This window comes from Miscanthus floridulus, chromosome 10, assembly GCF_019320115.1.
Source record: "Miscanthus floridulus cultivar M001 chromosome 10, ASM1932011v1, whole genome shotgun sequence".
Lineage (NCBI taxonomy): Eukaryota > Viridiplantae > Streptophyta > Magnoliopsida > Poales > Poaceae > Miscanthus > Miscanthus floridulus.
Genome location: NC_089589.1, coordinates 54,067,111 through 54,077,025, shown reverse-complemented (window position 1 = coordinate 54,077,025; position 9,915 = coordinate 54,067,111).

The window sequence follows — 9,915 nt, the reverse complement described above, 5'->3', positions numbered from 1 at the left end:
GAGATGGAATACATCTCCGTGGGAAGTTGTTATGCACAACTACTTTGGATGAAGGCCACAATATTGTACTTTGGAATTAAGTTTGAGCAAGTGCCATTGCTATGTGATAATGAAAGTGCCATCAATATTGCCACCAACCTAGTTCAACGCTCAAGAACAAAGCACATTGATATTCATCATCACTTCATAAGATATCACCAAGCAAAGGGGGATATCAAAATTGAGAGTGTGGGCACCGATGATCAATTAGCGGATATATTCACAAAGCCATTGGATGAAGCAAGATTTTGCAAGCTAAGAAATGAGTTGAATATTCTTGACTTCTCCAACATGTGAAGAGAGCATCCCATATATGACTAACCCCTCCTCCGACCAAAAGCAAAGGTAAAATTGATTGTGCATTGAGCATTCATACCTTACTAGATGTGGTTAGTGCATATAGGCATGTTATGTGAAACCTTGAAAGGTTCTAAATGGCTAGAGGGGGCCTAAATAGCCTAATAAAAATTTCTACAAATCACTAGACCAAAGAGTTAGTCCAACAAATGGAGCAAATGTGTTTTGCTCTAGCTCTACTCAAAAGGCAAGCCACCTATCCACAATTCTAGTTAGTTATGATCTCTAGGCACACCAAGGCTATGTCTCTACTTACCTAAGCTAGTGAGCTAGCTAAACAACTAGTTAATCAACTACAACTAAGCTACACTAGCTGCTCAAGCTACCACAACCACAAGAATATATGTAAGTAAATGCAAGAGAGTGGTAGAAAGTGTTATACCATCGTGGCAAGTGACAATCAATCAATATAGATAAACACCAAGTGAAATCCAATGGAGACAATTTGACACACAATTTTTCTCCCAAGGTTCACATGCTTGCTAGCATGCAAGTCCCTGTTGTGTCGACCATTCACTTGGTGGTTCATGAGCTAATAGGCGTACACAAGCCTAGCCCACAAAGGGCGCTGCAAGAACCTACACAAATGAGGGTACTCAATGACACGAGCAATTTACTAGAGTCACCTTTCACGAATCTCCCATAGGGAAGGCACAAGAAGCCCTCACAAGATCACCAGTGTGGCCACGAACAATCTCCACCTCATGCCAACACTCCTCCGCTGCTCCAAACCGTCTAGGTGGCAGCAACCACCAAGAGTAACAAGAAAACCATAGCGAAAATGATCCCCAAGTGCCACTAGATGTAATCACTCAAACAAATGCACTTTGGACACTCCCAACTCACTTGGATGCACAATCAAGTAAGAGATTGAGTGGGAGAGGTTTGCTTTAGCTCAGAAGGATGTATGGATGATCAAAATGTCCTAGAGAGTCAGCTCAAGCCAACCAAGCTCTATTTATAGAGCCCCAAACATCCACTAGCTGTTAGGCTATTGAAGGGTTACCAGACCCTAGGTCCGGACCCTAGCCCGGGGCGTCTGGACCATCAGCTTAGGGTCTGGACCCTCGCAGCTTTGAATCTTGCATAGACATGTGTCTAGTAGCTATTGGAAGCTCTGGACTGTGAGCTCCGGACCGAGGCACACGCTTGGTCTGGACCAAGGACTCTCAGTCCGGTTCACGTCACCATTCAACCTTGCATCACAATGTGTCTTCTCATTTGAAACAAGCCATTGCGTGCGCTCAGTGGCCAACTCCCATGCGTCCAAACCCAAGCTCAAAGTCCGAATCCGGTCCAAGGGCCTCCAACCGGGCCGAGGGCCATTGGTCCGGAACCCCCGCGCGCCCGGAGTCCGAATCAAGTGCCTCAGCACTGATCACCTAGGGTTAAGTTCTGGACCCATCAGTGATGGTCCGGACCACCCATACCCTAGGATCTAGAGCTCTCTCTTCTCCTCTTTTCAACTTATATTTCCAAAGCTTGTTTTCATGTGCCAACAACAAAGTGTTCCACCACTTGTGCACGTGTGTTAGCATTTTCCAAAGCATTTTCAAGGGTTAAGAGTTAGCACACTAGGTCCTAATGCATATGCATGAATCACTTCACCTAGTGGCACATGATAACTGCTTTAACCATGATTTCCCCTCTTAATAGTATGGCTATTGATCCTAAATGGGGTCACACTCTCTATAGTGTCTTGATCACCAAAACAAAATGATCCTAAGGTCTTATACCTTTGCCTTGATCAATTTTGCTTTTCTCTTTCTTCTTTTCCCAAGATAGAGCACTTGATCATCACATCTAGGCCATCTCCATCACCATGAGTGCCATCATCTTGTTCCATCACTTGGGGTGTACCAACCTATCTCTTCATTATACTTAGAACCAAAGGTTAGTACACTAGGTTTCATCAATTAACCAAAACCAAACTAGGGCTTTCAATCTCCCCCTTTTTGGTAATTGATGACAACCTATACAAAGATATGAAATAAATTCAATTTTGAACTTGAGTTGCTTGTCCAAGCAATTTGATCATGAATAAAGATTGGACAATCACCACAAGTTTGATTTTGGTAGTATTAGCTCCCTGTCGATGAAATATGGTCGGCAGTCTACCTAGGGGTATGCCCAAGGTAGTAGATTGTCGGCAGACAGATGCGCAAGCCTCAAACAAGACGGTGACGCAAGACAGACACGAGGTTTTATCTAGGTTCAGCCACTAAGAAGGCGTAATACCTACGTCCTGCGTCTGATTGTATTGCTGTATGTCGATGAGAGATGTTTTTTAGAGGGGTCCCCTGCCCGCCTTATATAGTCCGGGGGGCAGGGTTACAGATCTGGAAACTAATCCTAGACAGTTACAATTGCCATAGGTGGCCGGATAATGATTCCTATTCTAACCGACCAGGATCTTGCTTGATTGCCAAATCTGCCTTGACTCCTTGCGCGGGACTCCAAATAGGTTGGCCAAGCCACGCGTCGTCTTTTGATGGACCGGACCCTCTGATCTAGGCTGGCCCAAGCCTAGTCGTAAGGGTATAGGGGTTAATACCCCCACAGCTAGTCCCCGAGCACCATGTATTATGCTGCGACACGCCATTTTAACCTTCTCCGACAAGTAAGGCTCGAGTCCTTCACCTCTCTGACCACCGTTGTCGCCGGAGAAGTAGGTTGTCTGAAGAATGTATGGTGCTCTTAAGAAAAAAGAAAAAGATTTCCATCCTGTGAAGTGTGCCCACTTGTATTTCTGAAAAGAAATGTAAGTGAAACTTGAAGCGTAGCATCCTTGATCATCAGAGGCGTAGGGGTCGAAAAACAAACACATTCACCGCAAGGTGAAGTGTGCCCACTTAGTCCCTGAGCCTGGTAGTAGGTGACGTAGGCACGTGGTGCCAGGGTCTTTGAAGAATTCCCAGTGACGTTGAGAATCCAATCATCGTACAGGCGATACGAGATGCATCGGTAGGTGCATCGTACCAATGTAGTCCCCAGGCTTGCTGTAAGGCGAATTATGAGCCTTGTAGCAAGGTCTAAATAAATGTCTCTCAACTGTTTGTGAGTACAAATCACATGTAGCCGAGGAGAACGATCTCCGGGCAATGGTTAGGACAGTTTCCGAGCACATTAGTATTTGGAGCAGTCCCCGAGCATGACAGTGGTCTGGGTAGTCCCCAAGCACGGCAGTGGTCTGGGCAGTCCCCGAGCACGGCAGTGGTCTAGGCAGTCCCTAAGCACGGTAGTGGTCTAGGCAGTCCCCGAGCATGGCAGTGGTCTGGGCAGTCCCCGAGCACAGCAGTGGTCTGGGCAGTCCCCGAGCACGGCAGTGGTCTGGGCAGTCCCCGAACACGGCAGTGGTCTGGACCATCCTTGAGCACAAGACATGCGGCGAAAAAACGAACGCCGCTTGAACTATTATTTGGTGTATTTATTTATCTTCGTATTCTGTCAAGTCCAATCGTACATGTCTGGTCAAAAAAGCAGACAGGTATAGCACGTCATACTGTCTTCTTGCCCTTTCTAGCAAACAGTCTCTTGGCACCTATAAAGAGGTGCGTCAGTGTGGGCCCTCTCACACTAGCAACGAAGAGGCGTGTACACTGGTAACGAAGGGGCGCGTTTATTGGCGTAGATCTTGAGGTTGTGAAAACAACCACCTATGGCGCGTGCGCACGTCTCCCAAGAATCTCGGGCGAACAAAATGACGGAACCCTTGGTTATTTATAATATAGAACTGGTAAGTTACTTTTTACCGATCCCCATTATCATTCGCCGCCGTAGCCTTCTTCTTCCTCTTGCTGAAACCTATACCTCCGAAATCATCACCAATCCCCCCTCCACCGCATCCACCCCTTTTGCAAGGACGGATTAATGGCGAAGAGAGACGCCCAGAAGAAAGCCAGAGTCATGGTGAAGGAGTGGTGGAAGTCAAGGAGCAATGAGCAGACCATCGAAGACCTCGTCACCATGGGAGTGCTCCACAATAAGGCACTCGCGGGATGGCGCGCGCCGGAAGGAGAAAGCTTTCCCGATCCACAACCAGGTGAGATTGTGGTTTTCGAGGATTTCTTCAAGCGGGGTTTTGGGGTTCCAGTGCACCCTTTCCTTCAGGGGCTCTGTTTGTATTACGAGATTGGGATTTGCAATCTACATCCCAACTCGATTCTTCTTGTCTCCACCTTCATCCATCTTTGCGAAGCCTATGGTGGCTTCCAGCCCCATTTCAACCTCTTTCGCCATCTGTTCTGTCTGCAGAAGAAAGGGAGTGGCGGCTCAAAGATAGCCAGAGGCGTATACCTCAATCTGTGTGATGGGATGAAGGCCCAGTACCTGCACTGCCCTTGGAACACATCGCTGGACGAGTGGTACAAGAAGTGGTTCTATATCCACGAAGAGCCGAACACGATCACCCTATGCGACATGGGGTTCATTCCGGAGAAGAAGAACAGCTAGTCGGAGAAGCCCGAGCACCTAGAACAGATTGCAGAACTGCTCGGGATGATCCCATGGGGGAAGCTGGATGGTCCAAGCATGGTCGGAAACTTCATCAGCCGAAGGATCCAGCCCTGCCAGAGAAGGGTACATCCTGGCTACGAATACCAGGGGAGCGCGGATCCAACGAGGACCAGAAAAGAGGCGCTTGACAAGATCGAAGTCAAGGCCAGGATTGGGGAGCTATTCAACTTAGTCGATCCCAATTATGTCAGGTTAAATGATATTGAGCACGCCTTCAAGCTAGCCCGACCTCCCCCAAAGGTAAATTATGCTTCCTTGTACCTGTAGAGTTATGTTGTAAAAAAAATTGACTGTGTTGTCGCCTTATGTCTCCTAGAGTAATGGTCGTGATAGGGCAGCAGTGTTCGTGTCTCCACCCCGTGGTGTGGATTGGCCGCAAGTTGCCAGCCCAACTGCCCAGACCAGTGCCAGGGCCAAAGACGTCGACTGGGCCATACTCGGGGTTGGGGAGGAGGCAACGGCCAGGGTTGCTGGCAAGCGACCGGCAGCCAACAAACGTCGTCAGGCCATCTTCCCACTATCAGATGATGAAACAGAGGATGTAGACATCTTCCAACTCGTCCCTCGAAAGAGGAGGAGACAACTGGAGTCGACGGAGCAGGGTGGTTCCTCTATGCCAGCAGGGATCGCATCACTGACCACTGCAACACAGAGGACCAGTGGCAAAGGAGTCGAGCACCAATCCCCGACGCCGGTACTGGTCATGGGAAAAGACCCGGCGGAACCTGCCGAGCACGTGGAGCAAGCACGGTCGAAGAGACGCTCCTTCGCCACGTCGTTCCGTGCTTCCAAGCTCTAAGTATTTGTAACCTTGATGTAAGCTTACAATTTGCATTGAATACTATTGTCTTCTGAACTTATCTCTGATATATTAGGTCGGTGTCCACCAAAAATCCCGACTAGCTAGCTGGGTGCGGCACGGCTTCGCCAGCAATGGCGGAAAGAACTGCCCAGTAGCCAGCTACGGAGGAACCTGTAGAAGAAAATCCACCGGAACCTCAGCAGACGAGCGGCCAGACGACAGTCCCCGAGCAGTTGATCAAGAAGAGAGCCAAGCCAAGTACAAGTGCTCCGAGCACTAACCCTGCTGAGGGGGATACTTCGGCGCCAAGAGGACCAGACCAAGCCGAGGAGCAGCAGCCGGAGGTGGCACAGAGCACGCTTGCCGATGCTACAGCTTGTGGGAAAGCCATAGTGGTCGCAGAGACTACAAACTCCAGACCAGCACCACCTCCTGAACAAGAGGCTGAAGAGGACGAAGTAGAAGAGATCCTGGGCCATCCCCAAGACAACCGACAACATGTATATGTGTCGCGCTGGCGGAATGACGAGTGGGTTATGCATGAGGAAATCCCAGAGGTCGAAGAGACCCTAAAAGTTGAACGAGCGGCAAAACGTCTGGTGACAGAAGTCCAGGTATGTTTGGCTTGACCACTTGATCCTACTATTTAGTCGAACTACCCGACTTAGCTTGTTTATATACAGGACTTGATGAAGATCGCAAAGTACCGAAAGAGGTGCTTCGACCAAATTGAGGGAATCATGGCCAACAATAGAGAACTGGCGGCCGAGGTGGAACGCTTGCGCCGCCAACTTGAAGCCGCCGACTAGGAGAGGATGGAGCAAGAGGCACAGAACCAGAACCTAGTCGTCCAACTCAGTAACAAAGAGCAGGAAAAAACAAGTAAGTTGTCATTTTATCACAGCAAGTGCATGACACGTATTGCTACATTGTTGGTAGTGACAGCTGTAGTGCAGGCTTAGAAGCCAAAGTAACCTGCCTCCAAGAGGAGAATAGCCGTGTGACCGCAGAGTGTGGTCGCCTGAAGGAGGACAACGAGAAATTAGTGCGTGACCAGTCTCAACTCTAGGACCGCACAACCAAGATGGAGGAACTGAAAAGTAAGGGTTCCAGACCACCTTTCTCATTTTGTTGCCCGCCTTATCTTGTCGTGCCGTTACATTTTGATGTCTTGTATGGTTTGTAGTTTTAAAAGTCAATGCCAAGAAACATCTAGAAGCCATGATGAAAGATCGTGATGGCTGGAAGGCGCGATGCCTAGAGACCACCGAGGATTGGGACACATGGAAGAACCGGTGCCAGGAAGTGGCAACTGGCATTTTGCCCGTCCTCGACCTTATCGACCCGGTGCTCACAGAGGAAGTGCCAAGGACGCCACAGCTTGGACTGGTCGTGAGATGCTGAAAGGCATGGGGATGGTTCCAAGAGTTCGTGAAGGAGGCGGGTGAGTACATGGGTGCACATGTGCTAAGCATGGTGCGTGCCCACTACCCCCTGATCGATCTCAAGCGCCTGGAGGCTGGGTACCCAAAGGAGGTAGACCCAGACAAGGCTGAGGAGCTTCGGATGGCCCAGCTGGACCTGTCGTCAAAGATAATTGGCGACATTAACCTGTGTGGAGGTGGGACAGCACCTGTACAGGGTACGCCATCGACAAGTCAACTGGAAACACCATCAGTTGCAAGCCAACCGACGAAGCCTGCGGTCTCGACCAGCCAGGCATCGGCGGGGCCATCCTCTTCAGCTCGACCAGCACAAGAGTCCCCAAGACTCAAGTAGGATATCGGAAGTGGCGAGCAGTAGGTGCCGCGTGCCTCGACCAGCCAATGGAACAGGCTTAGAGCTGTAGAAGAAGGACATAGTTGTGTTATTGTAAACTTGGGCCTCTTCAGGCAAGCTTGTAATAACGTAACTGTATATTATCATAAGCTTGTTTGCTTTGTATAAAACGTATTTAAGCTTGAAACTCATGTTAGTGTAACTAAGTTAGAACAAGTTAACATTCTGTTTAGTTGTACCATTTTACTTGACACGTCATTCCAAAAAGTTTGTGCGGCCCTAGTTTGCCATGTGGTTGGAGTGTGAGGTGCGTGACCTGTGCACACGTAGACGTGGACAAGTCAAACTAGGGGGACCTGCCGATCACCCATAGCGTAGAGAGCGGATCCCATGCACGCGTTGGGAGGAACCGGAGACAGGGCCTACTCCGAAAACCATAGAAGGAATGGTGGTCGGCTTTTACTGGCTAAGTTAGAATAACCATAAAATTCGAAGTGACACATTAGAGTGGTCGGAGAAATCATAATAGCTTTATTGAAGTAAATCAAAAAGTACAAAAGGAGTACATATCTCAGTGGTTAAGCATAGAAACGTCTAAGCTTGTCGATGTGCCACGAGTTTGGTACGTCCGTACTGTCCAAGTGAGCTAACTTGTAAGATGTTGGTCGTGTGACTTCCTTGATCATGAAGGGCCCCTCCCATGGGGTTGCGAGTTTATGGACACCAGCCTGGTTCATCTTCCACTTTAGGACCAGGTCCCCGACCACGAAAAACCGCTCTTTAATGTTCTTGTTGTAGTACCTGCGCAAAACAGCAAGGAATTTGGCCGTACGTACACAAGAATCGAGCCACTTCTCTTCTGCGCTATTCACTTCTAGCTCTCGTACTTCATTGACCTTGCCTTCGTCGAAGTTCTCTACCCGTGCTGATCTGAAAGCTATATCTGCTGGGAGGACTATCTTAGCACCATAAACCATAAAGTATGGTGAGATGCCGGTGTTACGACTGGGCTGAGTTCTGAGGCCCCAGACCGTGGCTGGTAACTCTTTGAGCCATCTTCTGGGAGCTTTGTCATTTTCTCTGTACATCCTCTTCTTCAATGCATCCAAGATCATGCCATTGGCCCGCTCGACTTGTCCATTATCTCTAGGGTGCGCCACCGAGACATATTTTACTACTATGCTCCTTTCATCGCAGAAGTCCCAAAAAGCGTTCCTGGTGAACTGAGTATCTAGATCAGTGATGATGCTGTTGGGTATGCCAAAACGGTGGATGACCTGGTCAAGGAATGTGACAGCCTTTTCTGAGGATGCCTGTACAAGAGGCATGTATTCTATCCACTTAGAAAATTTGTCGATCAGCACAAAGACGCACGTAAATTTCCCAGGAGCCAGTTTGAAGGGCCTGATCATATCAAGTCCCCAGCATGCGAAGGGCCAGGAGGCTGGTATTGTCTGGATCTCATGTGCTGGTACATGGATTCTCTTGGCGAAGAACTGACAACCCTCACAGTGGCGGACTAGCTTCTCTGTGTTGGCTACTGCTGACAGCCAATAGAACCCTGCTCGGAAAGCCTTACCGACCAGCGTTCTTGAGGCCGCGTGGTTGCCGTAGGAGCCAGAGTGGATTTGGTCTAGGAGATGTTTGCCATCTTCCTAGGTTATACACTTCATCAATATTTCCTCCTTTGCATTCTTGCGCCATAACTTGCCATCGACGAGCAGGTACTGCTTACTGCGACGCATCAGGCACTCGTTTTCTGTCCGATCAGTGTAACCGCTGCCATCTGTTAGGTACTTGATGAAAGGTATTCTCCAGTCGGGCTCATGAGTGGTCGGAGGCGGCTCGGTGGTGCTCGACGCTGGAACCGTAGCCACCAATTGCTGGTCTGGAGGCTTGTCTGCCGTGGAATCTTCCTCTTCGATGGAAGGCGTAAGCAGGTCTTGGACGAATACGCCATGTGGGATTTTGGCTCGGGATGATCCTAACTTTGACAGCGCATCCGCTGCTTGATTCTTGTCCCGGACCACGTGTATGTACTCGATGCCATAGAACCTGCCTTCCAGCTTTCTGATCGATTTGCAGTATGCATCCATCTTTTCGCTGGTCATGTCCCAGTCCTTGTTGAGTTGGTTGATGACCAGAGTCGAGTCTCCATAGACATAGAGACATTTAATGCCAAGCTCAATCGCAATGCACAAACCATGTAGGCATGCTTCATACTCGGCGGCGTTATTAGACGCTGGGAAATGAATCCTGAGAATGTACCGGAGCTGCTCCTTGGATGGTGACACAAAAAGGACTCCTGCTCCCGCACCGTCAATGTTGAGAGAGCCATCGAAGTACATCGTCCAATACTCGTCGGATCCCGGAGAGGCAGGCGTGCTTAAGTCTGTCCACTCGACGATGAAATCGACGAGTGC